Consider the following 19242-nt stretch of genomic DNA (forward strand, 5'->3'; position numbering starts at 1 on the left):
GCAAGGGGAGCCATGGTTAGAATGCTGCAATGACCAGGAGCTGATGGAAGGGCATTGAAGACAGAGGGAACAGCCAGTGGAAAAGAAATAGAAGAGAGCAGCATAGCACTTTCAGGGGGCTGCAGAGTGTCAGTAGGGTTGGAACAGCGAATGTGTAAGGAGAAGTGGGAGAGGTGAGCAGGGACCAGGTTATAAGGAGCATATCATGTCACATTAAGGACGTTTGGACTTTATCCTGAAGGCCATGTAGGGCCCTTAAATGATTCTAAACCTTATACTTGGCTGTCCTAGAGATCTCTCTGGGAACATTGTGGATGACGGGGAGAAGAAGGATAAGACAGGGAAGGTAAGGCAGGGGGTGATGGCACAGGGTAGGATGCCCACAAAGTCACGCAGCCAGGAAATGAGAAACTGTGGAAGGAACTAGAGTGACCCTAGAAGTCAAATAGAAAGGATCCCTTTGAAAGATAATTTTAACGCCAGTGGACTCTGGGGGCGGGGGTTGGGGTCTGGTATATACATATAGTGAGTAAGGAAAATGGTAAAGGGCGATGCCCAGTTTTCTTGCTCAGTGAGAGGTGGGAGGATGGTGAGGGAGGGGCTACAGGAAGAGGAGGAGGTTGAGCCAGAGGCCTTAGGTGGGACTTTGGGAAACAAGGGGTGGGTCTGCTTGGGTCCATTTGGAGTTGGAGGCACAGGGGGACAGCTAGTGGCATGGTCAGATCTGCAAGTGAGGAGAGATGTCTGGGTTGGAGAAATCTTTCTGGGGTGGTCTGCATAGGGGTGGATGTTGAAGGCAGGGCATAGGTGATTAGCTGGGGGTGTTGGTTAGGAGGGAAGATGTGAAGGCTGAGTACTGAGACTGAGGGACACCAAGGAGGAGGAGAAAGCCCTAAAGGAGTCTGAGAAGGGATCGTCCGAGATTCGGAATCCTAGGTGGTGACCCCGTGGAACTGGAGAGGCCGGAAGGGGAAGGAGTTTGAGGAAGGACTCGGTGGTCAGTGGTGTGACTGCGAGGCCCACATGGTAAGGAGTCCACCAAACTGGGCAACCATGAGGACATTTAGTCCTCAGCAGGGGCGGTGGGGGAGCCGGGGGCAGCAGGCTGCAGAGTGAGCTGGAAGGGTGAGCACATAGTTGAAGTGTGATCCCCCAAAAGGATTTGCTGGAGTCCTAACCCCCAGTGCCTCAGCATGTGAGGAATAGGGTCTTTGCAGATAGAGTCAAGTTAAGGTGAGGTCTTTGGGGTGAGCCCTAATGCAATATGGCTCGTGTCCCTGTAAAAAGGGGAAATTTGGACACAGACAAGCACACAGGGAGAACACCATGTGAAGATGAAGGCAGAGATTGGGGTGATGCACCTACAAGCCAAGGAAAGCCAAAGATGCCAGGAGAGAGGCGTGGAATAGATTCTCCCCACAGGCTCAGAAGGAACTGGCCCTGCCGACACCTTGATCTTGGACTTCCGGCCTCCAGGGCTGTGAGACAGTAAATTTCTGTTTAAGCCATCTGGTGCGTGGTACTTTGTTACACAGAGTAGTTTGGCAGCCAAGGGAAAAGGGGGAATATGACTAGAGAGGAATTTGAGGCTAAGAAATAGTTTTTTTGATTGGTTTGTTTGGTTTTACTCTTTTAAAGAGGGAGACGTGAGCAGGTTAATATGCTGAGAGGAAATAGTAAAGGGGACACAGCAAAGAGGAAGATGTCTGTTTGTTTGAAAGGGGTTGAGTAAGGAGTAGATGCAGGGGTGAGGGGGTGGGGGATGGGGGTGGGGAGGGGGTGGGGGATAGGTGGTGGGGAGGGGGTGGGGGATAGGGGGTGGGGAGGGGGTGGGGGATGGGGGGAGGGGGTGGGGGATAGGGGGTGGGGAGGGGGTGGGGGATAGGGGGTGGGGAGGGGGTGGGGGATAGGGGGTGGGGAGGGGGTGGGGGATAGGGGGTGGGGAGCGGGTTACTTGTCTTACTAAGACCAGAGGGAGCCAGGGGAGATAGCTGCAGAGGCGTGTGTATGTGTGCGCGCACATGCATGTGTGAAATGGGGAGCGTGGTTTGCAAAAAATGGAGGGAATTACCACCTTTTTTTTTTTTAAAGGGAACGCTATTTATTTATTTTGGCTGTGTTGGGTCTTCGTTTCTGTGCGAGGGCTTTCTCTAGTTGCGGCAAGCGGGGGCCACTCTTCATCGCGGTGCGCGGGCCTCTCACTGTTGCGGCCTCTCTTGTTGCGGAGCACAGGCTCCAGACGCACAGGCTCAGTAGTTGTGGCTCATGGGCCTAGTTGCTCCGCGGCATGTGGGATCTTCCCAGACCAGGGCTCGAACCCGTGTCCCCTGCATTGGCAGGCAGATTCTCAACCACTGCGCCACCAGGGAAGCCCCTTTTTTTTTTTTTTTTTTTTTTTTTTTTTTTTTGATGAAGTTGAAGTGGCCTAAGATTCCTCCTGGGTCTGAAATTCTGTTTCTAAATCTTTTGGAACTCAATAGGTATTTGAATACAAATTATTGTTTTATTCTATATTAATAGTATGACATTTTAATTTGTCATCTGTGGTGTATTAAACCTAATGGGGGGACTTCGCTGGCCGTCCAGTGGTTAGGGCTCTGAGCTTCCCCTGCAAGGGGCACGGGTTCGATCCCCGGTCGGGGAGCTAAGATCCCAGAAGCCACACAGTGCAACCAAAAACAAACAAACAAACAAACAAACAAATAAACCTAATAGGAAAATATACTCCTGTATCTTTGTTATTGAAACAAATTTCAAACCCCAGACTCTTCAGGCTCACATATTGAAATCATGTATTAGACGTAGCCCTTGAGACTTCAGGGTTTGTTAGTTCCAGCAGCTACCGCTACCCTAACCCATATTAGAAAACCTTTGTAAAGTCTTTCAATAGGGATTTCAGGAGAAGAGTACTCTTGGGAAGATGAATACGCCATTGATCAGTAAGGTGATGAAGTAAGAGGGAGAGAATCACTGAAGGACAAGAAATTAGCTCGGAAGCTGTTGCAGGGATTGTCACATGACATAATGTGAAGAGGCATGGCCTCCTCATTCCTGCCTCTGCTTCATGGTGAGATTCATAGAAAAGACAAAAATACGTAGTGATAAGCCTTTCTTCTTTGCTTATTGCATGCCAGGCATTACAATATGCACTTTATACACATTACCTCACTTAATGTTTAAAAATTTTTATCTTGCTACATTGTAAGCATTAAAAACAATTTAAAAACTCTAATCCATGTATATAGTTTTGTTTTTTTTAAATTTTATTTATTTATTTATTTATTTATTTATTTATTTATTTATGGCTGTGTTGGGTCTTCGTTTCTGTGCGAGGGCTTTCTCTAGTTGCGGCGAGCGGGGGCCACTCTTCATTGCGGTGCGTGGGCCTCTCACTATCGCGGCCTCTCTTGTTGCGGAGCACAGGCTCCAGACGCGCAGGCTCAGCAATTGTGGCTCACGGGCCTAGTCGCTCCGCGGCATGTGGGATCTTCCCAGACCAGGGCTCGAACCCGTGTCCCCTGCATTGGCAGGCCACTGTGCCACCAGGGAAGCCCCCATGTATATAGTTTTAAAAGACAATTATAGGGACTTACCTGGTGGTCCAGTGGTTAAGACTCTGTGCTTCCAATGCAGAGGGCACGGGTTCGATCCCTGGTTGGGGGACTAAGATCCCACGTGCCACAGGGCACGGCCAAAAGAAGAAAAAAAAAAGGAAAAAAGGCAGTTACATACTCCTGGTCTTAAACTCCCAATCTCATGGCCATCCTTCTTCCCTCTCAATTTCTACCCCCAGAAGCAAACATTTGCAAGTCCTTTAGCTGTTTCTTCTGCTGTTTACTTTCATTGTTCTTAAAAAGTATGCTTCCTTCTTGATTTTTCTACTTTAACATTGTGACTTCCTACTTTAATAAATTTATTTATTTATTTATTTTTGGCTGCATTGGGTCTTTGTTGCTGCGTGTGGGCTTTCTCTAGTTGCGGTGAACGGGGGCTGCTCTTCATTGCGGTGTGCGGGCTTCTCATTGTGGTGGCTTCTCTTGTTGGGGAACATGGGCTCTAGGTGTGTGGGCTTCAGTAGTTGTGGCACGCGGGCTCAGTAGTTGTGGCGCACAGGCTTAGTTGCTCCGCGGCATGTGGGGTCTTCCCGGACCAGGGCTCGAACCCGTGTCCCCTGCATTGGCAGGCGGATTCTTAACCACTGCGCCACCAGAGAAGTCCGACTTCCTACTTTAGAAGATGAGGATTTGGTTCTTCTAGACTAATTCCAGCATCCTACACATTTCTCCTCCTTCAGATGGATAAGATTTCAACAGCAGAATTGGAGGTGAGTTTTCTAGACAGGCAAAACAAACAGCAATAGTTTGAGTAGTACCCAGGTTATCTTAGAGGGTTAGAAGGAAACAAAGCTAGAAAGGTAGGTTGAAACCAGACCGTGGAGAGCCACCAGGCTAGGGAATTTGAACTTGACAAGTGTGTGTTCAGGAGCCATTGAAAGTTTGAGGCAGGGAACGTGAGCAAAGCTATACAAGGGGCTGGTTATCCAGGCAGGACCGTTGTAGGATGGCTCAGAGTGGGAACCATGACAGTCCAGGCAATCGGTCATTTATTCATTCATTCATCCACTCATGTGCTCTGTGGGCCCTGGTTAACGCTCGCCTCCCCCGCTAGACGGCACTTTCCACGATGGCAGATAGTGCTTTCTCTTTTGCTCACTGCTCTGTCCCAGCACTAACACGGTGCATGGCTCACTGCAGGTGTCTAATAAGTGTTTGTGGAAGGAAGGAAAGACAACCATGGATAATGTAGAGATAAGTGGGGTGGTGGCCATGATGAAAGAGTTGGAGGCAATTCGGAGAGAGCCATGAACTTGGCCACTAATTGGAAAGCAGGAGACTGGGGTGGGGGGTGGGGGGAGTCAAAGTGACTCAGATGATGAGCTGGGCGATTGGTAGAATGGTGCTGCCAGGAGCAGGAATAGTAGGGTCCCAGGAGGGTGGGTTAACATTCAGATGGTAATTCATCTTTAATAATATTTGAGTAAACAAATCACCAACCACATTCAGTCTGTTATCAAGTCAACCCAAGGGAGTCTCAACCCCATTTCAAGCAAGCTGTTGCCTCACTTCATCTCAGTGGTGTGGTGGTGAGCTTGGATGTCTGCTCTGCTCTGACAGTGGAGCTGGCTTCCCACTGGCTTCCTCTTGGCCATTTATTAAGTATCCACCCATTTCTACAACCCACGTCAACTGGTTCCTGGCTGTATCCCCAGAGTGTGGCACACGAAGAGCGCTCAATAAATATCTGTCGTATGAATGAATGGTTTTCTGTACCAGGTGTTACTGGTTTCCCCTTGCCTGTGGGTGGCAGGGAATGCGTCATCCAGAGATGACACTACAGACAGAGTCGGTGAGTATCAGGAAAACAAGGGAGAGAGCGGCATTCTAGGCTCAGAGTTCCATGTGTGTAAAGGTGGGGAAGCCAGTCTGGGGTACAGAATCAGATTCCCCTTGGCGTCCGGGTAATGGAAACCATTCTGACCTCAGACACTCAGCTGCAGTTCTTGTTAAAATAAACAGGATAAATAATTAGAGGAGTGAGGCCAGAGAGAAAGTCGCAAGCTGTTGCAGCTGCCCAAACCACAGGTTTCAATCAGTTGATGCAGTGGGAATGAGGGCAGGTTTACCTGGAGCCTGTCACCGTGCATGTCCATCTCCTGGGCCGTGAGGGTGCTCCCCTCTTCCTGGGGACCGATCCTGCTCTTAGACCAGGGCAGGAAGCTCGGGGAGGTGCCCTGTGTTGACTCTCAAAGTCGCCTCTGGAACGCAGCCTTTGTGTTGGAAACCATGACTCTGGGAATTATCACTGAAATCTGTCTCATCTACAGCTAGGCTTCAAGGGTCAGGGACCTTGGAGATGAACAGAATTGGGACTCCAGCGTCTGCAGAGTCTACCTTCTTGCAAAAAGACTGTGTCGGGTACTGAAAACCGGCTTCTTGCAGGGGTGCCACCCATGGTGAACCCCACAAACCAAAATGTGTAGATTCTGGGTGTGTGTGTGTGTGTGTGTGTGTGTGTGTGTAGCCAGAAGTGGGGGGAAAACCCCAACCTGGTGAAATTCAGAGGTTGCCGAACCTCTAAATTCGGCATCTGATGTGATCTGGAGTCAGCCAAGAGGTCCTGGGTATTCATCTTGTGTAGCCTGGGCAGGGTTCCCAGCTGCCAGTTTTCAGACCACGGGTTTAATGTGATCCTGGAACAACGGAGAAGCTAGATAATGAAGTTCCCACCCTATTTTCTCATCATAGCAACTGCCTGTTTGTTTATTTTATTCTTCCCAACTATAAAATAATAAGGCTCTTTATGAAAAAATGTAGAAAATATGGAAAGATGGAAAGAGGAAAAATATCACATTGTCTCAATCCTCAAAGAAGCCTGTGCGAATATTTGAAAGTGTTTCCTTCCAGACTCATATCTTAGCATAATTTAAAAAACCAGAGACATGTTCATGCTCTACGAATTGTTTTGGAATTACTCTCTGGGGAAAAGAGAAACATGTTTAGTCTAGGAGTAAAAAACTTTTTCACATTATAATTTTTTCATGTTATTACAGTAAAATCTATAAAAACCATCTTAATGGCATTCATACTGTTTTATCAAATGAATTTGCTATAATTTACATAACGAATCTCCTGCTAAATACAAAAGGGTCTTAGATCTAAGTCCTCACCTCTGATTGGACCCGGGGGCTCTTAATACCATTTAGTGGTACTGCCACCAATGATGATGTAAAGATGCATTTGTAGGGGTCAGCACTGTTTTGCTACAAATATATTTTAGAAAACGCATCTCCGTTGCTTTCTTCCACCTGTTTAAAGATGGAAATTTACCCCTGAAGAACAGATTTTAGTAGTTGCTGCATTTATTTGGGAAAATCTTATTTCCGTGAGTCTTCATTGTTAAAGCAGGTGAAGCCTTTGGCAGCCTCAGTTTACCTGCTGCCTCTTCACAATCCAACTTCCTTCCCCAGCTCTGCATGGAAGAGCTGCTGCTTGACCTCAGGGACAGCGGCTGCCCCAGGGGAAGACAGGCCCTTGGAAAGCCCACTGGATGCTGTGGTTGTCAGTGGAGTGATGCCCCAGGGACCTGTATGGAGCCCTGCACCCCGCCGCTCCCGCTGCACTGCCAGCTTGGCCAAACAGGAGAAAACGACTCCCCAGAACCCCATCAATGACTAGCCCAGGCTCCTCCATCCAGAGACCCGTGTCAAAAGATTCAACACACTTCCCTCAGCTGCCCGGGCACAGCCGGGCCTTTGTGTGTTGGGGTCACTCATGGCTCCTAATTGGCAGTGTAAACAATGGGCCTCTGTGTTTGTTCCCAGAAGACAGCAGCGTTCTGGGGCAATGACACGCGTTTCAATGTGCGAAAAGGAAAAAAAAAAAAAAAAAGGAGCAGAGCCTGACATTCCAGCAAAAATTTATTTGGAGGATCCTGTACTTTTCACTAAAAAACCTTGTTCTACATCATCCAGATGGCTGCAGCAGCAAGCTCTTTGGGGCCTGCTGGGTGGGGGAAGCCAAACATGCAGTGATGGGCAGCTGGCAAGGTTATACTGAACATGATGGAAGGGCCTTACCTGCCACAGTGCCTGCCACAGAGTACGTCCACCCTGGGTCCAACTCAAGCCAAATACGGTAGCCGTCAGAGAGAGAGTGAGCCTCTTCCCCACAAACGGCCCAGAGGACTTGTGAGGTGTGGTAGGTGTGTTTTTCATCCCACGGAGTCCTTGAAAGAGGAAATAGAAGGCACTTGTGGCCAGGCCATTGGCACAGGTAGTGGCGGCTCCTACAGCTGTTTGTAGTAGAAACTTTGCGGCGGGAGTCTTCAGATGCAACCCCGGGCTCAGCGGCATCCCCCTCCCCCCGCCCGCCCCGCCCACCCTTTGCGTTCTGACTCTGGCAGCTGGTGAGGTTGGGAGCAGGGAGGATGGCAGAGCCAGCAGCTGTGCCTCGTGTGCTGCCGTATTAGTCAGGGTTCTGCAGAGAAACAGAACCAGGGGGAGAAAGGCAGAGAGAGAGAGCTTTATTTTAAGGAATTTGTAACCGAGCAGGACCCCATGGGGCCTTCCGAGAACAGAACTACCCCCCCTCCCAGGTCCTCCACCTGCCTTTTGTCTGGAGTAAACTTTAGTCAAAGAATAAATTTAATCAGAGAAGTGAGAAAATGCAGAGAGAAAGGAAAACAGTCAAGTAAGACAAAACCATAATAGTTTAGCCATTAAACAAAGTCAAGGCCCTTTAGTTCCTCCTCAAGGGCTATAGATAGTATTCGTAGCCATGTCCTTTGAGCTGTTTTGCAGTTACTGAAACCTCTCCCAGGTGGAAGAAGTTTACTGTGTGCTGCGCACAAGCATGTAGACCCCAGACCCGTTGGAACCAGAAAGTTGATGATGTTGACTCCCGATTACCTCGCCACCAACCAATCGGAAGAATGTCCACGAACTATCATGCACCCCACAACCCCTCTCCCTCACCCTCACCCTGTCTTTAAAAACCTTTACCTGGGGGCTTTCCTGGTGGCACAGTGGTTAAGAATCTGCCTGCCAATGCAGGGGACACGGGTTCAAGCCCTGGTCCGGGAAGATCCCACATGCCGCGGAGCAGCTAAGCCCGTGCGCCACAACTACTGAGCCTGCGCTCTAGAGCCCGCGAGCCACAACTACTGAAGCCCGCGCACCTAGAGCCCGTGCTGCGCAATGAGAGAAGCCACCGCAATAAGAAGCCTGCGCACCGCAACGAAGAGTAGCCCCCGCTCTCCTCAACTAGAGAAAGCCCATGTGCAGCAACAAAGACCCAATGCAGCCAAAAATAAATAAATAAATTTATTAAAAAAAAACCCCAAAACCTTTCCCTGGAGGCTTTGGGGGAGTTTGGGTCTTTTAAGCACTAGCTGCCCTGGACTCCTTGCTCGGCACCTACACTAAACGCTGCATTTTCCTTCACTACAACCCGGTGTCGGTAGATTGGCTTTACTGTGCACGGGCAAGCGGACCCAAGTTTGGTGTGGTAACAAACTGGCTCAGGTGAATGGGGCGGGGGACACTGGCAAGTTTGAAATTTGCAGCAGGCCAGCAGGCTGGAGAGCCAGGGAAGGGATGATATTGCCATCTCCAGTCCGTAGAGCAGTCTGGAGGCAGAATTTCTTCTCCCTCATGGGATCCTAAGTCTTTTTCTCTTAAGTCCTTCAACTGATTGGATGAGGGTAATCTGCTTTACTCAAAGCCTACTGGTATAAATGTTAATCACATCTAAAAAATCTGAAAAATACCTTCACAGCAACATCTAGACTGGCGTTTGACCAAACCATGGGGTATCTTAGTCTAACCAAGCCAAGTTGCCATGTAAAGTTAACCATCCCAGCAACCCTGGTGCCCGAGGTGGTAGGTGGGCACTCGGGATTTGCATGGACCACCGACTAGGATTGCCCTCACCTTGGCCTCACCCTTGCTCTGCTCCCTGGCACCTACTCCCAACTGACATCCTGTATGTTTTACATAGTTATTTGCTGTGGCCTGTCCTGGATTTGTGTCTGTTTTGTCCTCAGTGCCCAGAGGAGTGTCTGACACAGAGTAGGCCCTCAGTAAATCTTTGCAGAGTGAATGAATTTGAAGGGTAGTCGATGCCCACCAGCAGAGCATTAAGCCAAGGGTGAGGTCCTTGTATGTGCAGGGCCCTGCTGGCTTATGTCCCTTTAACAGTACTTTGCTCAAGATGTTCATCGTTGGATTGTAGATTTTTCCTACCTCACGGAGGTTGTGAGATTCTGGAGGGCTGGGGCTGTTCCAGTTAATCTTGATTTCCCAGTGCCTGGCACAGTGCCTGGCACAGACCAGTGGGCTCAATAAAATGCTCAATGATTGAATGGATCCATCGACCACTTCATTATTAATTCTTCACAACCCTTTGTATCCTGACAGTCTCCAACTTGCCATTCCAACCTTTGCTTCTCATCCCTTCCCACAAGGAATAAATGTGAGTTGACTCTCGGAGCTATTCTGGTGATGCTGTGGGCACCCGGTTGCTTTATAGTTGGGCCTGTGGCCCATTTCTTCCAATTGTACTCACCCTCCTGTATCCCAGCGTTGGACAGACTTCACGGAGTCTCTCCGTAGCCTCCTTAATCAAGTGGAGGGACCTCTTGTGATTTTAAGGGATTTATAGGCACCTACCCACCATTCATGGACTTTCATAGCAATACAGACCCATTAGACAGTCATTCAGAGAGAGATTAAAATAATGAAGGTGAGAATAAAGTGAAGATACTGTCCTGTTGGAACTCCATTAATCATCATTTGTGGCTTAAATAAGAAAGTTATCATCCTAGCCCATTAAAGAAAGTTGTCAATTAGGCACCATGTTAGACCTTGGAAAATTGTTCCCTGAAGAGAATTTTAGGAGGGCAGCCATGTCCCTGTGATGAATTTATCACCAGAGAGCCCAGTATGGTTCCCTGGATGAGGCTGGGAGTATTCGAAATACCAAGCAAAACATACTCTCCTCAACACAGTTCTAAGGAGAATCTGGAGAAGGTAGACTGAGGGAGAGTCTTACGAAATCTAGGATCCCCAGCATGGTTTCCTGAGGTCAGATGATCACCCACTTTTAAAAGAATGACCTCTTATGCCCAATTTGAAATTTCAAAATGCTTCAGGTTGTATTTTTATAATAGCATATATTTTAAAAACAACCCATTATAAAATGATTAAATAGACCAATATACCTCATCTCGGTTACCATTTATGCAAAAGCTGTAGGTTGAGTGAGAAAAGTGAAGTGTTAAGTGAAAAAAAGTAAGACATCAAATATATAGATAATATGATCACAGCTACATAAAAATGTTTGCATATAGGAAAAAAACTGAAAGGAAAAGCGCTCCGAATTGCTAATAATTGTTGTCTTTGGATGATGAGATTATTGATGACTTGTTTTCTTTTGATAATTTCTTATATTCTCAAAATGTTCTATTTTGGGCAAGCATGGATCAGTGCAGTCCCTGCCAGCAGCAGTAGGCATTGCTGGTTTTGAGGTTAAGCTCTGCTTTCCCTGTAGTGATAATAGTCACCCCAGTTTTAATTTAAGGACCTACCCCCTACTTTTAATGACTCACAATGAGTAGTTATGATTATTATTATTATTATATGGTTCCAGTGAACTCACGGATTCTAACCACACATCTCATCCTCCCAGTCATTGGACTGGTAGTGAGATGGCTCTCTGATCAAGTAAAGCCCATCAAGCCCAACAAGGCTGTTCCATTCTTTTTATTTGAACTACTGGGAAACCAGAGTCTTCCGCGCTGGATGTGAACCTGAGAGCATATGAGGGGAGAGTCCGTCTGGGAATCAAGCCAAAGGAGTTAAGTGCAGAGATGCGCAGTGACAAGTCCTGATAACATTGTCCGGGCTCTAGGATGAAGCACATCTAAAGCCAGCCCTGCCTTCAGCCTTGGGGGCCAAAACATTTTCTTGTGCTTAATCCCATTGGGTTGGTTTTCTGAAATTTGCAGCTAGAGGACCGCTTTCCTATACACTCTCTTTGAAGAGCCTTCTGTCCTGCTGGGGACACAGATAGATGACTTCAGATGAGCCTGGGCTCTTGGTGGTTCCCTGGAGGAACAGGTACCTGAGCTAAGTTTTCATGAATCACCTGACTTAAAGCTGGGGAGCTGTTAGCATCTCGGAGTCCCTAGAGCGCACGGTGTGAAGCAAGGAGCATCACAGGCGTGGGGGCTTGACTCCACAGGGCAGGGCTTGAATCCCTGATGTGCTCCTCGGTACCCAGACCCAGCGACTCAGAGGCCTGGATGAGAAATGCAGGCGCGCGCACAAGCCAGCAAGCTCTGAAGGCTGCATGGGGGCCTCCAGGAGCGTCACATCTCCGGGGTCCTAGAGTGGAAAAATTTATGCCCCGACAGAAGGGAATTCTGCCTGAAGGAAGGTTGCGTTTTACTGTTGTCTGGTCCTGGACTGCCAGATCAAGCTTCAAGGAAGGAACACTGGGGATAAAAAACCAACCTGGCGCTAAAGCGCCTGGGGATGAAATTTTGCAGTAAATAGGGGTGGTTTTGGATTCACGAGACTATATATGCTGCATATCAGAGTCGGGTAGGGGAGGGGAGTTTGGGGGTGAGGAGCTGGAGTATATTTTTCTTTCTGCTACTGGCAAAAATGTATTTGCAATAGAAATGCTATTCAATGAATAAATAAGTAAATAATGAATAAACCATTAAATCCTGCTTTGGGTTTCCACTGACAGTCGGAAGGAGAAGCAAGTTCAAGCAGATCATCAAAAATGATGGTAAGAAGCAAGGTGCCAACCGGAGAAGGAAGAAACCGCTGCCGCCCTTGACTGGTGTTGCCATAGGGCATGGGGGCCGGTCTGGAAACATCCCTGGGTAAATACTGAGCGGAAAGGGACGGCTGGTTTGATGAAGACAGATCAGAAAGGAGGACTTTAGACCGAATAACCCCCAGGAAAGTCTAGGGATTAGAGGCTCCGAGGCGATTTCCTAGGGGACAGTGCTGAAGTGCCTCATTTTATTGAAAATTGGAGCGTGTGAAACAGGGTCAAATTAAGGGACCTTTCTCAGCGGTTACCTGAGGGGCCTCTTCTCTCTAATTACCAGGATTGCACCGTTAAAACCACCCCATTGTTCAGCCGGGCTTCTGAAGGTGCTTGAATGCAAAGTACCATGTTTATCTGATATTCTCTGAAGTAGTTAATCTACCAGAGTAATGAAAATGTGGTTTATTAGGTTAATTGCTGCCGCAAACAAAACAAAACAAAAACCAAACCAAAAAAGAAAAAGAAAAAAAAAAGCCTCCCAAACTGTTGCGAACATACATTTTGAAAATAGATACATAAGATTGTGCAAATAAAAATATAATTGTGGCACCCCAATTTTCTTCCCCATAAATTAGTGTGGTGGCCAGATTACATAGCGCCTGGCCGATAACAAACCAGAAAAGTCCCTGTGTATCTTTGAGCTGCTCTAGGAAGTTTAGGCTGCCCCAGGTGTTGTTCACCTTGTGAACCTCAGAAACAAACTGGAACCATATTTCCACATACCCCCCAACCCCATTCCAATTCACCATGATTATAAAATGCACTGTTAGCCAGCAAGTTTCTCTTGACATTGATCATGAGATGTACCTCCATTTCGAGAACACTAGAAAGTGAAAAACATGTTTATTTTCAAATGGAGAAAATGTGGTCTTAAAAGGTGTGATTAGTTTTCATTGTCTCTATTTTTGTCTGTTTCTGCCTCACTCTTTTTCTCACCATTTCTTTCCTCTCCCTCCTCCATCCTTTCTCCAGGGTTTCAGCTTGGAAATTTACACAGGGGGAGGGGTGTGTAGAAAAGACTGGTCCACATTCATGCAGTGAAACGATTTTTGTTTGCCTGTTCGGCATTGCTCACCTCCTCTTGGGAAAGCAACCTCCCCAGCAGAAAAGAACAGAGCCTTGCTATCCTCTGGCCTATCTGCACCTACGGGGTGTGATTCTTGCCACTCCCACCCCACCCCAAATCCCTCCACCCCCTGGCCTTGGGTAACTGACTTCCCTTCTCTGAGTCTCCTGCTGGAATAGTGGTAATAAGATCCTCTTTCAAAGATTCTTGAGAGCAGTGAATGAGACGATGCCTTTAGAACTCCACAAAGAGCTTCGGAGAGCTTTGAACACATAGCAGCTGCTCAATAAACATTCAGCTCCTCTCCTTCCTGTGAAACTCTTTACATAATTTGGGCGATTTCCTTGCTGGCCAGACATGCAAATGGACTCTTGAAATTGAAATAAGCTGGGTTTCTTGGCCATCGGCTCTCAAGGTCATGGAGACCCAAGTAGTGTTCTCTGAATATTGAAGAAGCTTTCCAAGTTTGGAAAACTGGGAGGAAATCATGAGAAAGGAAATCTACAGAGGGAGTCTAGTGATGCAAAAAAAAAAAAAAAAAGAAAGAAAAAAAAAGGCAACAAGGAGGGAAGGACAAAAGGAAAGATGATGTGACATATCAAAGCTCCCAAGCTCAGGTAAGAACACTCTTCTGGATGTTTGTTCTGGGTTGTGAGGAAGGAAGAGCAAAACCTGGGAGATTTCTGCACGCAGCGACACTGCCTGTTGCCAGAGAGCTCGCGGAAGCTTGGTTCACTGAGAATGTGAAGGTGGCCTAGAGCAGTGGTCTTCAAGTGGAGACCCACTCAGGGGTGAAATCCAGGTTGTGGGCTGTGAAAAATACAAATAGAATAAAATAGAAAAAATAATATTAAAAATAGGAAAACTGAATAGAAGAGAACATCTTAGTGTGCGTGCCCCCTATGAGGGCGAGACCTTTGTGATGCATTTGTCTTGGTTATTTATACACATGTCTGCATGTGTGTTTCTGGATTGGGTCACATGGTGTCATCTGTCTCTTATTGTGGGTCTTGGCCAAGAAGGTTGGAAGGCCACTGGCCCGGAGAGCCCAGGCAGAAAGGTGTTGCCCAAGAAGGAGTTTTGGAAGTGGCGGAGGGAGCGCAGAGGGCGGGGGCGGGGGGCGGGGGGTGGGAGGAGTGGGGGAGGGCGGCCCTGGGAGTTGACCTGGAAACTGGAAACCTGGGCGGCTCCGCTGACCACACTAAAAGGACAAGCCTGCCCTGGAGGATGAGACTCCCTGTGGACGTTGGGCCTGGAGGTGCCTCTGGGCCTGGTTCTCGGGGGCTTGGGGTCCCAGCTGGACTCAGGGTGTAGCTTTTTACCTTGCAGCCTTAAACGCCACACTGGCCATCCCAGTGCCCTGACGCGGGTTCCATGGGAAGTGTTTCTGGTTCCAACAGCACATTCTGGGAACATCTCCACCATCAGCCTCCCCCCGCAACCTGGGAGCCTCACCCATTCCCCTCCCGGCCCCTTCCTGCTTTACGGGCTCTGCTCAGGTGAGGGGGCTGGAGATGGAAGACAGGCAGAGCAAAGGGAAAACTTAGCTGTGCTAGTGGGACGTGGGTAGGCAGGGTGGGCATGCAGGGGCTGGGGGCTCTGGCAGCCTGCTTGGAGGTGGGCACCCAGCTGTTGGGCCCCAGAGCCCCAGCTTCATCCAGCCTCAGAGCTGTTGGCTGTGTGGCGTAGAAGGGGGGAGTGGTTCTCCTGAAAAGGGATGCGGTTGACGGTGGTTCAGCCCCGTGGGGGCAGTTCTGGCCCAGAGATACTGGGAGACCCCTCACCCCTGCTGCCGCAGACGCGTCTGCCTGTCCTATTTGCTTGCTCCCAGGAGCCATGCAAGCTGCAGGCCCTGCTTCCCCCAGTGTTTTGGGTCCAGACCCAGGGGGTGGCAGGAAGAGGTGTTTGGCCAGAGGGACCTTTCAAAGGCTCTTGAGGCACCTCTGCCAGCCTAGTCACAGCCTGACCCTGCCTCCTTCCCGAGCCCGGAAAAGGGGAAGGCATTTGTCCAGGTGGAAAAGAGGCCCAGCATCCCAGGCAGAAAGGGGGAGTCTGACCCCAAAGGGGGAATATCTGTCTCCCAACTTTTTCCTGGGACAGGAAGGGTTTGGAGCAGCAAGTCTCCATGGATACGCCCCTGGGCTGTGGTGATCAGAGGCCAACAGCTCGGCCAGGGTCTCTGTGCATGTCCACCAGCCGTGAGGCATCCGGTGCAGGAAGCGCCATGGCCTCTGTGGAAGCTTCCACGGCTGCATTGATGGAGCCCCATTCCCCCTCCAGTCAAGACCCGTTTGGTCCGGGCCCATTGAGTGTGTGTGTGTGTGTGTGTGTGTTTCACCCTCCAGTCAAGACCCGTTCGGGCCAGGCCCATTGAGTGTGTGTGTATGTGTGTGTGTGTATGTGTGACCACACACGTGCCCAGAGGAAGCCTTTGCCTGGCAAAAGCAAACAGGAAGAACATCTCTGTGTTATATTCTCCAATGACCTTTTAAATATATGACAAACGGTTAAAACAAAAGCCCATTTAGCTTTTATGCCTGTGATTCGTGGTATCCATTCCAGTTAATTACAGTGATTTAAAAACATCTGCATTTAATAAAGAACCTTCCTCTCCCCCTCTTCTCTGTTCACCCCCCACCCCAATCTTTCTTCAGGCCACTGGGCTAACACGGTAATTATCATCTCCACCAAGCCGGGCCACAGCATCAGATGTGCAAGAAGAGACTTCGGGAGGCCCAGAGAACAGAGTGAGGCATGGGGCCCAGAAGGAGGGAGCCGGGGCTGGTCGGGCCCGGGCAGCAGGGAGGTGGAGCAGGAGGGACATAGGAGAGGACGGGGCTTGAGCAGGTTACCTACCCGCTCTGAGCCCTGCACAAGCCCGGATGGGAGCATGGTGCAGGCAGCATCTTACTGGAGAGGCCCCTATATTCAGGCCCTGCCTGGCTGTCCTCCAGCCATACCCAGCCTCCTTGTAGGTCAGGACGCTTGAGAGAGAATGGTCCTGTCTCTGTACCTCTTTAAACTGGGAGCTGAGAATAAGCTTTGCTTGGGGAGGTGCTTTTTCCCAGAGCTAAGGGAGGCAGGATCAGAGAATGAGTTCTCAGTGGGATTCAGCCTGCCCTGCTGGGCCTCGCTGCCACCCGCTGGGACCAGGCTCAGATAAAACTCCAGGGGTCAGACCGCTCAGCTGGGGGGTGGGGGAGAGAAGAGGCGACCCCACCAGACTTCCTTCAGCGGCAGCCCAGCAGCCTCAGCACATTCAAAACCCGCTAGAGGAGGGGGTGTGTCTGCCAGCCTGCGCCCCCTGGAGAGGTGGAAGGAGACTTAAGAAAGCAGACTCCTTTGAGGAGAAAGAAGACCTTTCTGCAGGTCCTGGGATGCAAATTTCTATCCCACCCCCCTCCCTGGCCCCGCTGCTTTCCCCACACCCTGCTTATTTTTCTTCATGGCTGCTACCAAAGCATCATGTTTATTTCCTGCAAGAGGGCGGTGACCGTGGCTGTCCGCTCACTGTCGTACCGGCGACTAGACTGGTGCTGGCAGGGAGCGGGGGCACGTGGCCGCTGCACGATGGGGGCACGCGGCAGTTGCATACCTGGCCGGCACACCAGCTCCGGGGCCTCTAGCTGCACTGCAGGTTCTGCACAGGCAGGGCGTGTAGCTGGGGACAGATGCGGTTGTCTTGCTTTGATTTGTTTTGAACTCCCTTTGCCCCCTTTCACCTTGGTCCTCCTCCACCTCCCCATCCCAGCCTCCTGGCAGCCCCTTCCGAGCCCCTTTCCTTCTGAGCTGAGGGCTTCCTGTCACATCCTAGAGCTTTTCCTGGAAGGTGCCATCGAACCTCTCCCTTGAATTCACAGAAACCTGGATCTCCCTGCCTCCCTCCAGGACTGCCTGCACTTCTGTCCCACCCCATACCCCCCTCCCGCTGGGAAGAGATACCCGGACGGCGCCCTCCCGTGGATGCTTCCAGGCTAACAACCGCCCCAGGTCCTAGCCCTTCTTCCGCTGAAGAAGTCATTCCACCATCACCATCATCTGCCGACCCTGCTTCCCTTCTCTTTCCGTCGTGGTGGCGCCGTGACTGTCTCTGCGAGCTCACCGCCCTTGTTTGACGACCATGCCAACTCTCTGACCTCCCGCTGCTTTCCTCCCTGCTCCCCCCCCCATTCTCCACTTTGGCCACAGCACAGCGGGAACTCTGTCCCTAAGAACTGCTCCCCTCCTCCTTTGTCCTCCCTCCCTGATTCCTCAACTGTCCCCGAGACGGCCGGCCACTCCTGGGGCTGCCCAGCTTTCCGGGATGGCCTGGACCTCACTCCTGAGGCTTAAATCTCATCAGCACACATCCTTTCCTTGCCCAGCAGACAATGGCTCGCCTGCCCTGCTGTGTCCCAAACTTGGGTCAATGGAGCCATCAAGTTTCCCAGGCAGCCAAGTTCAGTTAAGGTCAACGGGCCTCACCAGCTTTAAGACTTTAGGCCTGTGGCTTGGCCTCTTGAGCTTCAACATCCTCACCTGTAAAGTAGAGGCAGCGAGTGCTGCCTTGTGGCGCTGGTACAGGTAAGTGAAGACCTGCCTGCTGCCTGCAGAATGATTAGTGCAGGGGCCAGGGCAGAGGATGTGCTCAGTGAATGACTATACCTAGACTCCTTTTACGGCACCAGCTCACAGCCTTGTATTACAGGTACTGGCGCTAGTGTTGTCTTCACCTCCAGATCACCAGGCCCCGAAGAAAAGGGACCAGGTCTTTTGTCATCCTTGTAGCGTCAGGAACTTTTAATGGAGTACTTTGTGTGTAGTAGGTATATAATGTGTCATTGAATTGAAGTGGATCAAATCTGGAGTTTTCCCAAATTTTGGTGGTAAGGGATCTGTGGGTCGAGTTGACCTCAGAGTGTTCTGATGGGGACCTCAAATGAGAGCTGACAAACCCACCCAGCTTCTTACCACCAGGAGTAGAAGGGCTCCACTGGAGAGGTGGCCAGGGTCATGCTGGTTATTGGCGAAGACTCATTGTATCCTGGAAGGGCAATGTGAAACCTCAAATCTTTCTTTTGGCGTGTGAGCTCACAGCTAATTGACAAGGGCATGTCCTGTGTGTGAGCTGCTAAGATTTTCCATGACGTCAGCAGGACCCAACAACATCCTGGGCTGTCCCGGAGCTTCAGGGCATTGGCGCATGAGGACTCCTGGCAATGACTAGCCATTGACAGTGGAGAGCCCACGGATCACTGTTAAGGCGCCTGCCCTTGGCAACTTACGACCTAATGAGAATCAGCATTGTCCAGTGCTGAGCACAGTGGGCACTTAATAAATATTTCCTAATGAATGAATGAATGTATGAGTGAGTGAACAAGTGAATGAAAGGCCAAAGTGTGGCCATATGCTTGATTTATTTGTTTTAAAAATTTATTTATTTATTTTTGGCCGCGTTGGGTCTTCGTAGCTGCGCGCGGGCTTTCTCTAGTTGCGGCGAGTGGGGGCTAGTCTTCGTTGCGGTGCGTGGGCTTCTCATTGCGGTGGCTTCTCTTGTTGCGGAGCACAGTCTCTAGGCGCACGGGCTTCAGTAGTTGTGGCTCGCGGGCTCTAGAGCGCCGGCTCAGTAGTTGTGGCACACGGGCTTAGTTGCTCCATGGCCTGTGGGATCTTCCCGGACCAGGGCTCAAACCCGTGTCCCCTGCATTGGCAGGCGGATTCTTAACCACTGCGCCACCAAGGAAGTCCCTCGGGCCATATGCTTTAACCACAAAGGTTTTGGGTTCAATCCCT

This window comes from Eubalaena glacialis, chromosome 19, assembly GCF_028564815.1.
Source record: "Eubalaena glacialis isolate mEubGla1 chromosome 19, mEubGla1.1.hap2.+ XY, whole genome shotgun sequence".
Classification (NCBI taxonomy): domain Eukaryota; kingdom Metazoa; phylum Chordata; class Mammalia; order Artiodactyla; family Balaenidae; genus Eubalaena; species Eubalaena glacialis.